We start from the raw sequence: 21,071 nt of genomic DNA on the forward strand, positions 1-21,071 counted from the left end.
ACACACACACACAGATCTGTCCTGTCAAAAAGGCTGTTTAGAAGACGAGTGTAGGAGTTAGAGAGGAAATGTTTTTCTGATTCCTCCCAGTCGCCATCAAGCACCCCGCACGACTCCTCCTTTTAATATGTGTTAACACAATGTGTGTCCCTCCTCCTTTTAATGTGTGTTAACACAATGTGTGTCCCTCCTCCTTTTAATATGTGTTAACACAATGTGTGTCCCTCCTCCTTTTAATATGTGTTAACACAATGTGTGTCCCTCCTCCTTTTAATGTGTGTTAACACAATGTGTCCCTCCTCCTTTTAATGTGTGTTAACACAATGTGTCCCTCCTCCTTTTAATAGGTGTTAACACAATGTGTGTCCCTCCTCCTTTTAATATGTGTTAACACAATGTGTGTCCCTCGTCCTTTTAATATGTGTTAACACAATGTGTGTCCCTCGTCCTTTTAATAGGTGTTAACACAATGTGTCCCTCCTCCTTTTAATATGTGTTAACACAATGTGTCGCTCCTCCTTTTAATATGTGTTAACACAATGTGTGTGTCCCTCCTCCTTTTTAATATGTGTTAACACAATGTGTCGCTCCTCCTTTTTAATATGTGTTAACACAATGTGTTTTCCTCCTCCTTTTAATAGGTGTTAACACAATGTGTCCCTCGTCCTTTTTATTATGTGTTAACACAATGTGTGTCCCTCGTCCTTTTTAATGTGTCAACACAATGTGTCCCTCGTCCTTTTTAATGTGTGTTAACACAATGTGTGTCCCTCCTCCTTTTAATATGTGTTAACACAATGTGTGTCCCTTCTCCTTTTAATATGTGTTAACACAATGTGTTTTCCTCCTCCTTTTAATAGGTGTTAACACAATGTGTCCCTCGTCCTTTTTATTATGTGTTAACACAATGTGTGTCCCTCGTCCTTTTTAATGTGTCAACACAATGTGTCCCTCGTCCTTTTTAATGTGTGTTAACACAATGTGTGTCCCTCCTCCTTTTAATATGTGTTAACACAATGTGTGTCCCTTCTCCTTTTAATGTGTGTTAACACAATGTGTCCCTCCTCCTTTTAATATGTGTTAACACAATGTGTCCCTCCTCCTTTTAATGTGTTAACACAATGTGTCCCTCCTCCTTTTAATGTGTTAACACAATGTGTCCCTCCTCCTTTTAATAGGTGTTAACACAATGTGTCCCTTCTCCTTTTAATATGTGTTAACACAATGTGTGTGTCCCTCCTCCTTTTAATAGGTGTTAACACAATGTGTCCCTCCTCCTTTTAATAGGTGTTAACACAATGTGTCCCTCCTCCTTTTAATAGGTGTTAACACAATGTGTCCCTTCTCCTTTTAATATGTGTTAACACAATGTGTGTGTCCCTCCTCCTTTTAATGTGTGTTAACACAATGTGTCCCTCCTCCTTTTAATAGGTGTTAACACAATGTGTCCCTCCTCCTTTTAATAGGTGTTAACACAATGTGTCCCTTCTCCTTTAATATGTGTTAACACAATGTGTGTGTCCCTCCTCCTTTTAATGTGTGTTAACACAATGTGTCCCTCCTCCTTTTAATATGTGTTAACACAATGTGTCCCTCGTCCTTTTAATATGTGTTAACACAATGTGTCCCTCCTCCTTTTAATGTGTTAACACAATGTGTCCCTCCTCCTTTTAATAGGTGTTAACACAATGTGTCCCTCCTCCTTTTAATATGTGTTAACACAATGTGTCCCTCCTCCTTTTAATAGGTGTTAACACAATGTGTGTCCCTCGTTCTTTAATATGTGTTAACACAATGTGTGTCCCTCCTCCTTTTAATATGTGTTAACACAATGTGTGTGTCCCTCCTCCTTTTAATAGGTGTTAACACAATGTGTGTGTCCCTCGTCCTTTTAATATGTGTTAACACGATGTGTCCCTCCTCCTTTTAAAATGTGTTAACAGAATGTGTCCCTCCTCCTTTTAATATGTGTTAACACAATGTGTCCCTCCTCCTTTTAATATGTGTTAACACAATGTGTGTCCCTCGTCCTTTTAATAGGTGTTAACACAATGTGTCCCTCCTCCTTTTAATAGGTGTTAACACAATGTGTCCCTCCTCCTTTTAATGTGTGTTAACACAATGTGTCCCTCCTCCTTTTAATATGTGTTAACACAATGTGTCCCTCCTCCTTTTAATAGGTGTTAACACAATGTGTCCCTCCTCCTTTTAATGTGTGTTAACACAATGTGTCCCTCCTCCTTTTAATATGTGTTAACACAATGTGTCCCTCCTCCTTTTAATGTGTGTTAACACAATGTGTCCCTCCTCCTTTTAATGTGTGTTAACACAATGTGTCCCTCCTCCTTTTAATAGGTGTTAACACAATGTGTGTCCCTCGTCCTTTTAATAGGTGTTAACACAATGTGTCCCTCCTCCTTTTAATGTGTGTTAACACAATGTGTCCCTCCTCCTTTTAATGTGTGTTAACACAATGTGTCCCTCCTCCTTTTAATAGGTGTTAACACAATGTGTGTCCCTCGTCCTTTTAATAGGTGTTAACACAATGTGTCCCTCCTCCTTTTAATAGGTGTTAACACAATGTGTCCCTCCTCCTTTTAATGTGTGTTAACACAATGTGTGTCCCTCCTCCTTTTAATATGTGTTAACACAATGTGTCCCTCCTCCTTTTAATAGGTGTTAACACAATGTGTCCCTCCTCCTTTTAATAGGTGTTAACACAATGTGTCCCTCCTCCTTTTAATGTGTGTTAACACAATGTGTCCCTCCTCCTTTTAATATGTGTTAACACAATGTGTCCCTCCTCCTTTTAATGTGTGTTAACACAATGTGTCCCTCCTCCTTTTAATGTGTGTTAACACAATGTGTCCCTCCTCCTTTTAATAGGTGTTAACACAATGTGTGTCCCTCGTCCTTTTAATAGGTGTTAACACAATGTGTCCCTCCTCCTTTTAATGTGTGTTAACACAATGTGTCCCTCCTCCTTTTAATGTGTGTTAACACAATGTGTCCCTCCTCCTTTTAATAGGTGTTAACACAATGTGTGTCCCTCGTCCTTTTAATAGGTGTTAACACAATGTGTCCCTCCTCCTTTTAATAGGTGTTAACACAATGTGTCCCTCCTCCTTTTAATGTGTGTTAACACAATGTGTGTCCCTCCTCCTTTTAATATGTGTTAACACAATGTGTGTCCCTCGTCCTTTTAATAGGTGTTAACACAATGTGTCCCTCCTCCTTTTAATATGTGTTAACACAATGTGTCCCTCCTCCTTTTAATAGGTGTTAACACAATGTGTGTCCCTCGTTCTTTAATATGTGTTAACACAATGTGTGTCCCTCCTCCTTTTAATATGTGTTAACACAATGTGTGTGTCCCTCCTCCTTTTAATAGGTGTTAACACAATGTGTGTGTCCCTCGTCCTTTTAATATGTGTTAACACGATGTGTCCCTCCTCCTTTTAAAATGTGTTAACAGAATGTGTCCCTCCTCCTTTTAATATGTGTTAACACAATGTGTCCCTCCTCCTTTTAATATGTGTTAACACAATGTGTGTCCCTCGTCCTTTTAATAGGTGTTAACACAATGTGTCCCTCCTCCTTTTAATAGGTGTTAACACAATGTGTCCCTCCTCCTTTTAATGTGTGTTAACACAATGTGTCCCTCCTCCTTTTAATATGTGTTAACACAATGTGTCCCTCCTCCTTTTAATAGGTGTTAACACAATGTGTCCCTCCTCCTTTTAATGTGTGTTAACACAATGTGTCCCTCCTCCTTTTAATGTGTGTTAACACAATGTGTCCCTCCTCCTTTTAATAGGTGTTAACACAATGTGTGTCCCTCGTCCTTTTAATAGGTGTTAACACAATGTGTCCCTCCTCCTTTTAATGTGTGTTAACACAATGTGTCCCTCCTCCTTTTAATGTGTGTTAACACAATGTGTCCCTCCTCCTTTTAATAGGTGTTAACACAATGTGTGTCCCTCGTCCTTTTAATAGGTGTTAACACAATGTGTCCCTCCTCCTTTTAATAGGTGTTAACACAATGTGTCCCTCCTCCTTTTAATGTGTGTTAACACAATGTGTCCCTCCTCCTTTTAATGTGTGTTAACACAATGTGTCCCTCCTCCTGTTAATAGGTGTTAACACAATGTGTGTCCCTCGTCCTTTTAATAGGTGTTAACACAATGTGTCCCTCCTTTTAATGTGTTAACACAATGTGTCCCTCCTCCTTTTAATAGGTGTTAACACAATGTGTTTTCCTCCTCCTTTTAATAGGTGTTAACACAATGTGTCCCTCCTCCTTTTAATAGGTGTTAACACAATGTGTCCCTCCTCCTTTTAATAGGTGTTAACACAATGTGTCCCTCCTTTTAATGTGTTAACACAATGTGTGTGTCCCTCATCCTTTTAATATGTGTTAACACAATGTGTGTCCCTCCTCCTTTTAATATGTGTTAACACAATGTGTCCCTCCTCCTTTTAATATGTGTTAACAGAATGTGTCCCTCCTCCTTTTAATGTGTGTTAACACAATGTGTGTCCCTCCTCCTTTTAATATGTGTTAACACAATGTGTCCCTCCTCCTTTTAATGTGTGTTAACACAATGTGTGTCCCTCCTCCTTTTAATGTGTTAACACAATGTGTCCCTCCTCCTTTTAATGTGTGTTAACACAATGTGTGTCCCTCGTCCTTTTAATATGTGTTAACACAATGTGTCCCTCCTCCTTTTAATAGGTGTTAACACAATGTGTGTCCCTCGTCCTTTTAATATGTGTTAACACAATGTGTCCCTCCTCCTTTTAATATGTGTTAACACAATGTGTGTCCCTCCTCCTTTTAATATGTGTTAACACAATGTGTCCCTCCTCCTTTTAATATGTGTTAACACAATGTGTGTCCCTCCTCCTTTTAATGTGTTAACACAATGTGTCCCTCCTCCTTTTAATGTGTGTTAACACAATGTGTGTCCCTCGTCCTTTTAATATGTGTTAACACAATGTGTCCCTCCTCCTTTTAATAGGTGTTAACACAATGTGTGTCCCTCGTCCTTTTAATATGTGTTAACACAATGTGTCCCTCCTCCTTTTAATAGGTGTTAACACAATGTGTCCCTCCTCCTTTTAATGTGTGTTAACACAATGTGTCCCTCCTCCTTTTAATAGGTGTTAACACAATGTGTGTCCCTCGTCCTTTTAATAGGTGTTAACACAATGTGTCCCTCCTCCTTTTAATAGGTGTTAACACAATGTGTCCCTCCTCCTTTTAATAGGTGTTAACACAATGTGTCCCTCCTCCTTTTAATATGTGTTAACACAATGTGTGTCCCTCGTCCTTTTAATAGGTGTTAACACAATGTGTCCCTCCTCCTTTTAATATGTGTTAACACAATGTGTGTCCCTCGTCCTTTTAATAGGTGTTAACACAATGTGTCCCTCCTCCTTTTAATAGGTGTTAACACAATGTGTCCCTCCTCCTTTTAATAGGTGTTAACACAATGTGTCCCTCCTCCTTTTAATAGGTGTTAACACAATGTGTCCCTCCTTTTAATGTGTTAACACAATGTGTGTGTCCCTCATCCTTTTAATATGTGTTAACACAATGTGTGTCCCTCCTCCTTTTAATATGTGTTAACACAATGTGTGTCCCTCGTTCTTTAATATGTGTTAACACAATGTGTGTTCCTCCTCCTTTTAATATGTGTTAACACAATGTGTGTGTCCCTCCTCCTTTTAATAGGTGTTAACACAATGTGTGTGTCCCTCGTCCTTTTAATATGTGTTAACACGATGTATCCCTCCTCCTTTTAAAATGTGTTAACACAATGTGTCCCTCCTCCTTTTAATATGTGTTAACACAATGTGTCCCTCCTCCTTTTAATATGTGTTAACACAATGTGTCCCTCCTCCTTTTAATATGTGTTAACACAATGTGTCCCTCCTCCTTTTAATAGGTGTTAACACAATGTGTCCCTCCTCCTTTTAATGTGTGTTAACACAATGTGTCCCTCCTCCTTTTAATATGTGTTAACACAATGTGTCCCTCCTCCTTTTAATATGTGTTAACACAATGTGTGTCCCTCGTCCTTTTAATAGGTGTTAACACAATGTGTCCCTCCTCCTTTTAATAGGTGTTAACACAATGTGTCCCTCCTCCTTTTAATGTGTGTTAACACAATGTGTCCCTCCTCCTTTTAATATGTGTTAACACAATGTGTGTCCCTCGTCCTTTTAATAGGTGTTAACACAATGTGTGTCCCTCGTCCTTTTAATATGTGTTAACACAATGTGTGTCCCTCGTCCATTTAATATGTGTTAACACAATGTGTGTCCCTCGTCCTTTTAATAGGTGTTAACACAATGTGTCCCTCCTCCTTTTAATATGTGTTAACACAATGTGTGTCCCTCGTCCTTTTAATATGTGTTAACACAATGTGTGTCCCTCGTCCTTTTAATAGGTGTTAACACAATGTGTCCCTCCTCCTTTTAATAGGTGTTAACACAATGTGTGTCCCTCGTCCTTTTAATGTGTGTTAACACAATGTGTCCCTCCTCCTTTTAATAGGTGTTAACACAATGTGTCCCTCCTCCTTTTAATAGGTGTTAACACAATGTGTCCCTCCTCCTTTTAATATGTGTTAACACAATGTGTCCCTCCTCCTTTTAATATGTGTTAACACAATGTGTGTCCCTCGTCCTTTTAATATGTGTTAACACAATGTGTGTCCCTCGTCCTTTTAATAGGTGTTAACACAATGTGTGTCCCTCGTCCTTTTAATATGTGTTAACACAATGTGTGTCCCTCGTCCTTTTAATAGGTGTTAACACAATGTGTGTCCCTCGTCCTTTTAATGTGTGTTAACACAATGTGTCCCTCCTCCTTTTAATATGTGTTAACACAATGTGTGTCCCTCGTCCTTTTAATAGGTGTTAACACAATGTGTGTCCCTCGTCCTTTTAATAGGTGTTAACACAATGTGTGTCCCTCGTCCTTTTAATATGTGTTAACACAATGTGTGTCCCTCGTCCTTTTAATGTGTGTTAACACAATGTGTCCCTCCTCCTTTTAATATGTGTTAACACAATGTGTGTCCCTCGTCCTTTTAATATGTGTTAACACAATGTGTGTCCCTCGTCCTTTTAATAGGTGTTAACACAATGTGTCCCTCCTCCTTTTAATAGGTGTTAACACAATGTGTCCCTCCTCCTTTTAATGTGTGTTAACACAATGTGTCCCTCCTCCTTTTAATGTGTGTTAACACAATGTGTCCCTCCTCCTTTTAATACGTGTTAACACAATGTGTGTCCCTCGTCCTTTTAATAGGTGTTAACACAATGTGTGTCCCTCGTCCTTTTAATAGGTGTTAACACAATGTGTCCCTCCTCCTTTTAATATGTGTTAACACAATGTGTCCCTCCTTTTAATGTGTTAACACAATGTGGCCCTCCTCCTTTTAATAGGTGTTAACACAATGTGTCCCTCGTCCTTTTAATATGTGTTAACACAATGTGTCCCTCCTTTTAATGTGTTAACACAATGTGTGTGTCCCTCCTCCACCCATCGACGTCAAACCTGCCCTGAGCACCTGGTGTGTGTTGACAACAGCAAAATGGCAGTTTCACACGTTGCAAATGATTGGTATTCTCACACCCTGTCAACGACCGACTCATTAGCGCCAGAGCCCCCTTCTCTCCCCCGGCGTATTAGAATCAAACTTTCAGATAGTCCAAACCAAATGAGACAAATCTGAACATATTGCAGCAGATTGAGAATTTTATAGAATATAGAATAAATGAAGGGCTTACTTTATTAGCAACTGTTTCTGTGTTTTAGGTCATAACTACTTAACTAAATATTTGACTGAAACACTTAAACTACAAGAAAAAGATTGTGAATGAAAAACTATAAATTAAATACATCAAAAACTTTTTTTTTTATCATCTGAGACCTTTTTAAGGAAGATGTACAATAGAATTTGTAGTACAAATTAATTTAATCACAATATTAAGACCAAAAAGAGAGGATGGCCAATGAAACAAACCAGATTAAATGAAAGATATTTGTTTTTCTTATTTCCTATCGATGTAATAAGCACATTACAGAACTAAAGGAACACATATCCCAGGTAAATCACGGCTGTTCATTATAATGACTTAAACATCACCTGTAAAAAAATGCATCCAACGGACAATCCTAGAAAATCCATTAGTCTACATATTATACTAGAAAAGCATATGAATCGTCAAACCACTCATGTCGACGGCAACTCTTAATTAGGAACCCTTTATTAGAAAGCGGATGGGATTCTATAGTTAGGAGTTCCTTAGGCTGTTGGCTCTGGAATTAGTGAGTTTTCTTCCTGTGCGTTAGAGCTGCACATACGGCCAGGCACGGCACAGCACCACCTGGGCTTGGAGCTGAGCTGGGAGGGAAGGAGCTGTCCTCTTTTCTCCTCTTTTGGGCATAATAGCTATCTGCGCTGAGAGGGAGGAGTGGTAAAGTATTGGGCCAGGTTCTATTAAAGAGGCTCAGCTACAGGTCCCAGCTACAAGCTCGGGGCTGTCTTTGTTGGCAGAGCCACCATGGAGTAGTTCCCATGGACCTTACGACCGGAGAGGACGAGGAGAGGAAGAAGGGAGAAAAGAGGAAAATGTAAGAGAATAGTAGAGGAGAAGAGAGAGAGGGGGAGAGGATAGGAGAGGAGAAGTGAATAGGAGAGGAGAAGAGAGAGAGGAGGAGAGAATAGGAGAGGAGAAGAGAGAGAGGGGGAGAGGATAGGAGAGGAGAAGTGAATAGGAGAGGAGAAGAGAGAGAGGAGGAGAGAATAGGAGAGGAGAAGAGAGAGAGGAGGAGAGAATAGGAGGGGAGAAGAGAATAGGAGAGGAGAAGAACAGAGAGAATAGGAGAGGAGAAAATACATAATAGGAGAAGAGAAAGAATAGGAGAAGAGAAAGAATAGGAGAAGAGAAGAGACAGAATATGAGATGATAAGAGAGAGAATAGGAGAGGAGAGGAGAAGAAAGGAGAGGAGAAGAGAAGAGACAGAATAGGAGAGAATAGGAGAGAAGAGAGAGAATGGGAGAGAATAGGAGAGAAGAGAGAGAATAGGAGAGGAGAAGAGAGAATAGGAGAGGAGAAGAGAGAGAGGAGGAGAGAATAGGAGAGGAGAAGAGAGAGAGGAGGAGAGAATAGGAGAGGAGAAGAGAATAGGAGAGGAGAAGAACAGAGAGAATAGGAGAGGAGAAAATACATAATAGGAGAAGAGAAAGAATAGGAGAAGAGAAAGAATAGGAGAAGAGAAGAGACAGAATAGGAGATGATAAGAGAGAGAATAGGAGAGGAGAGGAGAAGAAAGGAGAGGAGAAGAGAAGAGACAGAATAGGAGAGAATAGGAGAGAAGAGAGAGAATAGGAGAGAATAGGAGAGGAGAAGAGAGAATAGGAGAGGAGAAGAGAGAATAGGAGAAGAGAAGAGAGAATAGGAGAGGAGAAGGGAGAGAATAGGAGAGAATAGGAGAGGAAAAGAGAGAGAATAGGAGAGGAGAAGAGAGAGAATAGGAGAGGAGAAGAGAGAGAGAATAGTAGGAGAGAAGAGATAGAATATGAATAGAGAAGAGAGAGAATAGGAGAGAAGAGACATAATAGGAGAGGAGAAGAGACAGAATAGGAGAGAAGAGACAGAATAGGAGAGGAGAAGAGACAGAATAGGAGAGGAGAAGAGACAGAATAGGAGAGAAGAGACAGAATAGGAGAGGAGAAGAGACAATAGGAGAGAAGAGACAGAATATGAGAGGAGAAGAGAGAGAATAGGAGAGAGAGAATAGAAGAGGAGAGAGAGAATATGAGAAGAGAAGAGAGAATATGAGAGGATATGAGAGAGAATAGGAGAGGATAAGAGAGAGAATAGGAGAGAATAAGAGAGAGAATAGGGGAGGAAAAGAGAGAGAGAATAGGAGAGGAGAAGAGAGAGAGAAAAGGAAAGGAGAAGAGGAGAGAGAATAGGAGATAGAATAGGAGAGGATAAGAGAGAGAAGAGAATAGGAGAAGAGAGAGAATATGAGAGAATAGGAGAGGAGAAGAGAGAGAATGGGAGAGGAGAAGAGACAGAATAGGAGAAGAGAAGAGAGAGAATAGGAGAAGAGAAGGGAGAGAATAGGAGACGAGAAGAGAGAGAATAGGAGACGAGAAGAGAGAGAATAGGAGAAGAGAAGGGAGAGAATAGGAGAAGAGAGAATAGGAGAAGAGAAGAGAGAATATGAGAGGAGAAGAGGTCTGTTCAGGCTTTGTGCCACTGCCCACTAGTGGCAGGCTGGAAAACTGACTGGCAACACTGTCTTCTTCTGAATCACGAAGGAATGAGGAACGAGACAGAGAGAGAGAGAGAGATTGAACTAGAAAAAGGATTAGGATGGATGGAGGTAGATGGAAAGAGAGAGTGGGAGACAAAAACAAAGATGGAGGAGATGGATATGGTATGAGAGAGATTGACAAGTGTTCAGCCCATACATCCTTATACCTCAGATCCACGCAGCACATAGGGAAAAGTGTTAATAGGTTGACAACATTAGGCCTACTAAACAAATGCTAGCCCTCTGTGCCCTAGTCCTTCCAGAGCTTATGGTGGCTAACCCTTACTGGTGCCCAGTCATCCTGAAGCACATTACTGTGAAGGGGACCTGTGTCCCCAGCATCCTAGACTTGTGCAGTAAGGACAAGGGTTCTCGACCAAGTCAGAAACCAGAATTGATGTCAACAGAGAAAGGTTTGGGCGGTGTCAATCAAACAATGGTCTCTGTGTCTCTCCATGTGTCTTTGACCCTGTTCTGTCCAGCAGCAAATGCATATAGAGTGGGGAGAGAGTAAAGAGAGGAGAGAGTAAAGAGAGGAGAGAGTAAAGAGAGGAGAGAGTAAAGAGAGGAGAGAGAATAAAGAGGAGAGAGAATAAAGAGAGGAGAGAATAAAGAGGGGAGAAAGAGAATAAAGAGAGGAGAGAGAGAATAAAGAGAGGAGAGAGAATAAAGAGAGGAGAGAGAAAAAAGAGGAGAGAGAGAATAAAGAGGGGAGAGAGAATAAAGAGGAGAGAGAATAAAGAGAGGAGAGAGAGAATAAAGAGGGGAGAGAGAGAATAAAGAGAGGAGAGAGAGAATAGAGAGAGGAGAGAGAATAAAGAGAGGAGAGAGAATAAAGAGGAGAGAGAATAAAGAGGAGAGAGAATAAAGAGGAGAGAGAGAATAAAGTGAGGAGAGAGAGAATAAAGAAAGGAGAGAGAGAATAAAGAGAGGAGAGAGAGAGAATAAAGAGAGGAGAGAGAATAAAGAGAGGAGAGAGAATAAAGAGTGGAGAGAGAATAAAGAGAGGAGAGAGAGAATAAAGAGGGGAGAGAGAGAATAAAGAGGGGAGAGAGAGAATAAAGAGGGGAGAGAGAGAATAAAGAGAGGAGAGAGAGAATAAAGAGGTGAGAGAGAATAAAGAGAGGAGAGAGAGAATGAAGAGAGGAGAGAGAGAATGAAGAGAGGAGAGAGAGAATAGAGGCTAAAGTGAAGGGTTGAGTTAGTGTATTAACACAAGAAGAGCAAGGTGAGTAATTTTGAATCAATATGAATTTAAGATGCAAATATCTCTTCCATGTTTTTAATCATGCCCCACTCTGTCCTTGACTTTTCCTAAATAAGTATGTTTAACACATGTATGTTGGAAGAATTTCGATATCAAACAGAATGTTTTATAAGCAGTTTTTTCCCCAGACCTCCAAAAATTTACTTTTTCAAATCCACATGTAGGTGATACACATTTCTATATTTATAGTATCAAAATTTGCAGATTGCAAGGTTTCCAAAACCCTGACTTACCAACGCCAAATAACTCCCTGTATCAAGTCCTGTTCCATGACTGCCACACAGGAACAGATTTTTTGCATTTTTTAGATTTAAACTTTAGGCAAGTCAGTTAAGAACAAATGTTTATTTACAATCATGGCCTAATGAGGAACAGTGGGTTAACTGCCTAGTTCAGGGGCTGAACGGCAGATTTTTACCTTGTCAGCTCAGGGATTCGATCCAGCAACCTTTAGGTTACTGGCCCGACGCTCTAACCACTAGGCTAACTGCCGTCCCAAAAGATAAAGTGTTATTTGAAGAAAATCTATTTTCCTATTCTGATTTTGCCCAAAATCTTTTTATCTCGTTAGCATGTATGAAATGTATTTATGAAACTGTTAAGACTGAGTCAAAATGACTGCTCATTGGCTCAAAGAGTGGTCCCTAGTGTTACAGAACCTCATTCATTTATTCTGAAGGTTCGAAAAGATTGGATGTAATTGCCAACTGTAAGTACGAGGTCTAAAATATACAATTATATTATTCAAATGTATTATGAAAGTATTATATATTAATATTCTTAATCGCATAATTCCAATCATCAACTAGCTAATGCTGTAGAAACAACGACTTTGGTCTTGATTGTCTCAATTGCCTGTCAGTCAGAATACATTTTTAAAAACTCACACTTGCTTGGTGTGGACACTGATGTTGGGTCAGTGTGCCTTTATGCAGTGATTTGCAGGATAAGCTTCTCACCACACACACACACACACACACTAAAACACCTTCCCATGCCCCTGCATGCCCTGTGCCACCGCCACATAGAGCCCTGGCCCAGAGGGCAGCAGTCAGAGGGGTCACACCTCGGCACCTCCAAGGGGGGTGCACTCCCGTCGCCCCGCTCCTGACGCTCTTTAGTGCTCTTTTGTTGGCCTGTCGGAGACCAGCCGAGTTCCCTCTGATAGCACAACAATGGTCGCCGCTCAGGAAGCCCAGCTCTGCCCTCAGGCACCTTCTAACGTCGCGCTGCGTCTCAGCATGACATCTCCTCACACACACAGTATACATCTTACTCACCTCTCAATCAATGGATCAAATCAGTCCGCAAAAGAAAACAGAGCTACATAACGATCAAGGATAACAACTCCAATGGGAAACAATGATGGTGAATGTCAAACCGCGCATAGAATTTTATTGGACAACCTGAAGAAATGGCTGTGATAAAGCTACGTGGTCAGACTTGCGCTTATTTGGCTGTGAGACAGTGGAACGGTAATGAACCATTGTCTGTCTTCTCAGTGGCATCGTTTAAAGAAGGGGGACAGAAAATAGGCTAAGCCGTCCTTTTAAGACTATGCTAGCGCCATTTTTCCGGTGGGAATTAAATTAAATGTGTCTAATGTGTGTGAGAGGTGAGAGGCGGCTGGACCAGGCGCATGCTATCTGTGTGTGTGTGTGTGTGTGTGTGTGTGTGTGTGTGTGTGTGTGTGTGTGTGTGTGTGTGTGTGTGTAGCTTTGGGAGGCTTTGATGTGAGAGCTCTCGTGCAGCGAGCACGGCTTTGATGTGAGAGCTCTCATGCAGCGAGCACGGCTTTGATGTGAGAGCTCTCGTGCAGCGAGCACGGCTTTGATGTGAGAGCTCTCGTGCAACGAGCACGGCTTTGATGTGAGAGCTCTCATGCAGTGAGCACGGCTTTGATGTGAGAGCTCTCGTGCAGCGAGCACGGCTTTGATGTGAGAGCTCTCGTGCAGCAAGCACGGCTTTGATGTGAGAGCTCTCGTGCAGCGAGCACGGATTTGATGTGAGAGCTCTCGCGCAGTGAGCACGGCTTTAATGTGAGAGCTCTCGTGCAGCGTGTGAGAGCTCTCGTGCAGCGAGCACGGCTTTGATGTGAGAGCTCTCGTGCAGCGAGCACGGATTTGATGTGAGAGCTCTCGTGCAGCGTGTGAGAGCTCTCGTGCAGCGAGCACGGCTTTGATGTGAGAGCTCTCGTGCAGCGAGCACGGATTTGATGTGAGAGCTCTCGCGCAGTGAGCACGGCTTTAATGTGAGAGCTCTCGTGCAGCGTGTGAGAGCTCTCGTGCAGCGAGCACGGCTTTGATGTGAGAGCTCTCATGCAGCGAGCACGGCTTTGATGTGAGAGCTCTCGTGCAGCGAGCACGGCTTTGATGTGAGAGCTCGTGCAGCGAGCACGGATTTGATGTGAGAGCTCTCGTGCAGCGTGTGAGAGCTCTCGTGCAGCGAGCACGGCTTTGATGTGAGAGCTCTCGTGCAGCGAGCACGGATTTGATGTGAGAGCTCTCGCGCAGTGAGCACGGCTTTAATGTGAGAGCTCTCGTGCAGCGTGTGAGAGCTCTCGTGCAGCGAGCACGGCTTTGATGTGAGAGCTCTCATGCAGCGAGCACGGCTTTGATGTGAGAGCTCTCGTGCAGCGAGCACGGCTTTGATGTGAGAGCTCTCATGCAGCGAGCACGGCTTTGATGTGAGAGCTCTCATGCAGCGAGCACGGCTTTGATGTGAGAGCTCTCGTGCAGCGAGCACGGCTTTGATGTGAGAGCTCTCGTGCAGCGAGCACGGCTTTGATGTGAGAGCTCTCGTGCAGCGAGCACGGCTTTGATGTGGGAGCTCTCATGCAGTGAGCACGGCTTTGATGTGAGAGCTCTCGTGCAGCGAGCACGGCTTTGATGTGGGAGCTCTCATGCAGTGAGCACGGCTTTGATGTGGGAGCTCTCATGCAGTGAGCACGGCTTTGATGTGGGAGCTCTCGTGCAGCGAGCACGGCTTTGATGTGGGAGCTCTCATGCAGTGAGCACGGCTTTGGGCAAAGACAAATTATGGGCTCTTGACAGGTACAAAGCAAGGCTGACAGCAGTCACAGGTGAATGTGGGAAGGAGAGGGGATGTTTGAGTGTGTGTGTGTGTGTGTGTGTGTGTGTGTGTGTGTGTGTGTGTGTGTGTGTGTGTGTGTGTGTGTGTGTGTGTGTGTGTGTGTGTGTGTGTGTGTGTGTGTGTGTGTGTGTGTGAGAGTTTTAAGAAAAATATATTGTAGTGTGTGTGCTTTTGGTAGATGTGTGTATCAATGTACATACTGTGGCATTGAATAGCTGTGATAGATGTGTTGTAGATATGTGATAGTAGTGTAGGGCCCTGAGGGTACACAATAAATGTGTTGTGAAATCTTTTGTGAATATATTGTAAATATATATATATTATTTAAAAAAACTGCCTTCATTTTGCTGGACCCCAGGAAGAGTAGCTGTTCCCTTGGCAGGAACTAATGGGGATCCATAATAAACCCCAGGAAGAGTAGCTGCTGCCTTGGCACAAACTAATGGGGATCCATAATAAACCCCAGGATGAGTAGCTGCTGCCTTGGCAGGAACTAACGGGGATCCATAATAAACCCCAGGAAGAGTAGCTGCTGCCTTGGCAGGATCTAATGGGTATCCATAATAAACCCCAGGAAGAGTAGCTGCTGCCTTGGCAGGATCTAATGGGTATCCATAATAAACCCCAGGAAGAGTAGCTGCTGCCTTGGCAGGATCTAATGGGTATCCATAATAAACCGCAGGAAGAGTAGCTGCTGCCTTGGCAGGAACTAACGGGGATCCATAATAAACCCCAGGAAGAGTAGCTGCTGCCTTGGCAGGATCTAATGGGTATCCACAATAAACCCCAGGAAGAGTAGCTGCTGCCTTGGCACAAACTAACGGGGATCCATAATAAACCCCAGGAAGAGTAGCTGCTGTCTTGGCAGGATCTAATGGGTATCCATAATAAACCCCAGGAAGAGTAGCTGCTGCCTTGGCACAACCTAACGGGGATCCATAATAAACCCCAGGATGAGTAGCTGCTGCCTTGGCCGGAACTAATGGGGATCCATAATAAACCCCAGGATGAGTAGCTGCTGCCTTGGCAGGAACTAATGGGGATCCATAATAAACCCCAGGATGAGTAGCTGCTGCCTTGGCAGGAACTAACGGGGATCCATAATAAACCCCAGGAAGAGTAATTGCTGCCTTGGCAGGAACTAACGGGGATCCATAATAAACCCCAGGAAGAGTAATTGCTGCCTTAATTTAAAAAATGTTGTATTTAACCTTTATTTAACCGGGTAGGCCAGTTGAGAACAATTGCTCATTTACAACTGCGAACTGGCTAAAATAAAGCACAGCAGTGAGACGAAAACAACAACACAGAGTTACAAATGCAAAAGAGGCGGCAGGTAGCCTAATGGTTAGAGTGCTGGACTGGAAACCTAAAGATTGCAAGATCAAATCCCCAAGCTGACAATGTAAAAATCCATCATTCTGCCCCTGAACAAGGCAGTTAACCCACTGTTCCCTGGTAGGCAGTCATTGAAAATAAGAATTTGTTGCCAAGTTAAATAAAGGTTAAAAAAATGAAGTAGGTAGTCAGTGTGCTATTTACAGATTGGCTGTGTACAGGTACAGTGATCAGTAAGCTGCTCTGACAGCGTATGCTTAAAGTTATAGAGGGAGATAATGATCTGAGAGACAAGGCAAGAAGGGCATTCTATGCCATCAAAAGAAACATAAATTTACCAATACCAATTAGGATTTGGCTAAAAATACTTGAATCAGTCATAGAGCCCATTGCCCTTTATGGTTGTGAGGTCTGGGGTCCGCTCACCAACCAAGACTTCACAAAATGGGACAAACACCAAATTGAGACTGCACGCAGAATTCTGCAAAAATATCCTCCGTGTACAACGTAAAACACCAAATAATGCATGCAGAGCAGAATTAGGCCGATACCCACTAATTATCAAAATCCAGAAAAGAGCCATTAAATTCTACAACCACCTAAAAGGAAGCGATTCACAAACCTTCCATAACAAAGCCATCACCTACAGAGAGATTAACCTGTAGAAGAGTCCCCTAAGCAAGCTGGTCCTGGGGCTCTGTTCACAAACACAAACACACCCTACAGAGCCCCAGGACAACAGCACAATTAGACCCAACCAAATCATGAGAAAACAAAAAGATAATTACTTAACACATTGGAAAGAATTAACAAAAAAACAGAGCAAACTAGAATGCTATTTGGCCCTACACAGAGAGTACACAGCGGCAGAATACCTGACCACTGTGACTGACCCAAAATTAAGGAAAGCTTTGACTATGTACAGACTCAGTGAGCATAGCCTTGCTATTGAGAAAGGCCGCCGTAGGCAGACATGGCTCTCAAGAGAAGAGAGGCTATGTGCTCACTGCCCACAAAATGAGGTGGAAACTGAGCTGCACTTCCTAACCTCCTGCCCAATGTATGACCATATTAGAGATACATATTTCCCCAGATCACACAGATCCACAAAGAATTCGAAAACAAATCCAATTTTGAAAAACTCCCATATCTACTGGGTGAAATTCCACAGTGTGCCATCACAGCAGCAAGATTTGTGACCTGTTGCCACGAGAAAAGGGCAACCAGTGAAGAACAAACACCATTGTAAATACAACCCATATTTATGCTTATTTATTTTATCTTGTGTCCTTTAACTATTTGTACATTGTATATATATATCTATATATATATATATATATATATATATAATATGACATTTGTAATGTCTTTACTGTTTTGAAACTTCTGTATGTGTAATGTTTACTGTTCATTTTTGTTGTTTTTCACCTTATATATATTCACTTTGTATGTTGTCTACCTCACTTGCTTTGGCAATGTTAACACATGTTTCCCATGCCAATAAAGCCCTTGAATTGAATTGAATTGTTAAAAGTCTCCAGCTTCAAAGATTTTTGCAATTACTTCCAGTCATTGGCCGCAGAGAACTGGAAGGAAAGGCGGCCAAAGTAAGTGTTGGCTTTGGGGACCAGTGAAATATACCTGCTGGAGAGCGTGCTCCGGGTGGGTGTTGCTATGGTGACCAGTCAGCTGAGATAAGGTGGGGCTTTACCTAGCAAAGACTTATAGATGAACTGGAGCCAGTGGGTTTGGCGATGGATATATAGTGAGGGCCAGCCAACGAGAGCATACAGGTCACAGTGGTGGGTAGTATATGGGGCTTTGGTGACAAAAAGGATGGCACTGTGATAGACTACATCCAGTTTGCTGAGTAGAGTGTTGGGGGCTATTTTGAAAAATACATCACTAAAGTCGAGGATCAGTAGGATAGTCAGTTTTATGAGTGTCGGAGGCATGAGTGAAGGAGGCTTTGTTGCGAAATAGGAGGCAAATTCTAGACTTATGCTTAATGTGCTTTATGCTTAATGTGAGTTTGGAAGGAGAGTTTACAGTCTAACCAGACACCTAGGTATTTGTAGTTGTCCACATATTCTAGGTCAGAACCGACCAGAGCACTGATGCAAGTCGGGCGGGAGGGTGCGGGCAGAAATCTGTTGAAGAGCATGCACTTAGTTTTATTTGCATTTAAAAGCAGTTGGAGACCAAGAAAGGAGTGTTGTATGGCATTGAAGCTCGTTTGGAGGTTTGTTACCACAGTGTCCAAAGAAGGGCCAGATGTATACAGAATGGTGTCGTCTGCGTAGCTGTGGATCAAAGAATCACCAGCAGCAAGAGTGACATCATTTATGTATACAGAGAAAAAAGTTGGCTCGAGAATTGAACCCTGTGGCACCCCCATAGAGACTGCCAGAGGTCCGGACAACAGGCCCTCAAATTTGCCACACTCTAGAGAAGTAGTTGGTAAACCAGGCGAGACAGTCATTAGAGAAGCCAAGGCTGTTGAGTCTGCCAATAAGAATGTGGTGATTGACAGTTTCGAAAGCCTTGGCCAGGTAGATGAAGACGGCTGCACAGTACTGTCTTTTATCGATGGCAGTTATGATATTGTTTAGTACCTTGAGCGTGGGTGAGGTGCACCCATGACCAGCTCGGAAACCAGATTGCATAGTGGAGAAGGTACCGTGGGATTCGAAATGATCGGTGATCTTTTTATTAACCTGGCTTTTGAAGATTTTAGAAAGGCAGGGCAGGATGGATATGTCTATAACAGTTTGGGTCTAGGGTGTCTCCCCCTTTGAACAGGGGGATGACCGCGCAGCTTTCTAATCTTTTTGGATCTCAGACGATATGAAAGAGAGGTTGAATAGGCAAAAAAATGTAGAAAGAGAGGGTCCAGATTGTCAAGCCCAGCTGATTTGTAGTCAAGATTTTGTAGCTCTTTCAGAACATCAGCTGTTTGGATTTGGGTGAAGGAGAAGCAAGGGGGGAGTTGCTGCAGGGGGTGCTGAGGTGTTGACCGGGTTAGGGATAGCCAGGTGGAAAGCATGGCCAGCCGTGGAAAAATGCTTTTTGAAATTCTAGATAATCGTAGAATTATCGGTGGAGACAGTGTTTCCTAGCCTCAGTGCAGTGGGGAGCTGGGAGGAGGTGCTCTTATTCTCCATGGACTTCTCCATGGACCTTTTCAAATTAGTGCTACAGGACGCAAATTTCTGTTTCAAAAAGCTAGCCTTTGCTTTCTTAACTGACTGAGAATATTGATTCCTGACTTCCCTGAAGAGTTGCATATCGTGGGGGCTGTTCGATGCTAATGCAGAACGCATTATGCAGATGTTTTTGTGCTGGTCAAGGGCAGTCAAGTCTGGGGTGAACCAAGGGCTATATCTGTTCTTAGTTCTACATTTTATAAATGGGGCATGCTTATTTAAGATGGAGAGGAAAGCACTTTTGAATAGAAACCAGGCATCCTATACTGACGGAATTACATTTACATTTACATTTAAGTCATTTAGCAGACGCTCTTATCCAGAGCGACTTACAAATTGGTGCATTCACCTTATGACATCCAGTGGAACAGCCACTTTACAATAGTGCATCTAAATCTTTTAGGGGGGTGAGAAGGATTACTTATCCTATCCTAGGTATTCCTTAAAGAGGTGGGGTTTCAGGTGTCTCCGGAAGGTGGTGATTGGCTGTCCTGGCGTCGTGAGGGAGTTTGTTCCACCATTGCGGGGCCAGAGCAGCGAACAGTTTTGACTGGGCTGAGCGGGAACTGTACTTCCTCAGTGGTAGGGAGGCGAGCAGGCCAGAGGTGGATGAACGCAGTGCCCTTGTTTGGGTGTAGGGCCTGATCAGAGCCTGGAGGTACTGAGGTGCCGTTCCCCTCACAGCTCCGTAGGCAAGCACCATGGTCTTGTAGCGGATGCGAGCTTCAACTGGAAGCCAGTGGAGAGAGAATAAGAGTTCAAAGTTCACACCATTCGCAACCAAAGCTCACGCTGATTTTGGCTTCGTTCTGTAGTTATTATCTGAACCATTCTGACATCGGACCATCGTCCTCACATCCTCGGAACAGGAGGTTATATTGTCGTCAAGGCTGTATATAGGAAGGGAGAGGAGGGCGTGTTTGAAAAGTTTTATAGCCCATGTCCCATCACAGGGGCGGGCCACTGATTAGGCAGAGCCCTATTTTATGAAAACCCAAATCTTACGTTTCATCCCATCAAGAATAATTTCATATTCAAACATTTAAATTGAACATCAATTCCATGTGAATCCGATAACTCTGATGTGTAGACTTTCCACCGCAGAGTTTATGTCATCTTATCATCGATGAGAATGTCTCAGATGACAACCGAACTGACATCATATTCATTAAGTACCACTGCATATGTTCAAATGGTCGAATTATCAGAATATAGTTCATTTTCCTCCACCTTCTGATGTTCCCAGAATCTCTATGTTAACCAAGGGTTTTGCAAATGTAACATCAGTAGAGTAGAGAGAGGAAAAAGGGGGAAACGTCATGACACTTCTTATTCCGCCACCCTCGGCTATACCTCCTTGTTTAAGTAATGGCCTTCCCGTGATTGGCTGTCACGGCATGACAGGCAGAGGGGAGCTTAGCATTTTAAAAATTTATTTTACCTTTATTTAACTAGGCAAGTCAGTTCAGAACAAATTCTTATTTACAATGACGGCCTAGGAACAGTGGGTTAACTGCCTGTTCAGGGGCAGAATGACAGAATTGTACCATGTCAGCTCAGGGGTTTGAACTTGCAACCTTCCAGTTATTAGTCCAATGGTCTAACCACTAGGCTACCCTGCCGCCAACCAATCAGAAGGCGAGGGACGGAGACCAGGCAGCAACAAATCTGGAGGCTATACTGGGGATAGGAGATCTGAACAAGGCACCAAGGGCGTCAGTGAAATGACCAACTAGGAAAATGATCTTGCAAAACATTTTTAACAAATTGGGGAAATGTTTGTCAGAGCGAAAGGTCAGATGCCAGAAAAATATTTATAAT

General features: G+C 42.6%; 1 protein-coding gene across 1 annotated transcript in view; it reads right to left on the reverse strand.

Annotated features, from left to right (window-relative positions):
* LOC127907221 (cotranscriptional regulator FAM172A homolog) overlaps window positions 1–21,071 on the reverse strand; it is a 396,526-nt gene that overhangs the window by 257,498 nt on the left and 117,957 nt on the right. The gene's annotated exons all lie outside the window — the stretch shown is intronic.

Source organism: Oncorhynchus keta, chromosome 14 (genome assembly GCF_023373465.1).
Source record: "Oncorhynchus keta strain PuntledgeMale-10-30-2019 chromosome 14, Oket_V2, whole genome shotgun sequence".
In the NCBI taxonomy this organism is placed as follows: domain Eukaryota; kingdom Metazoa; phylum Chordata; class Actinopteri; order Salmoniformes; family Salmonidae; genus Oncorhynchus; species Oncorhynchus keta.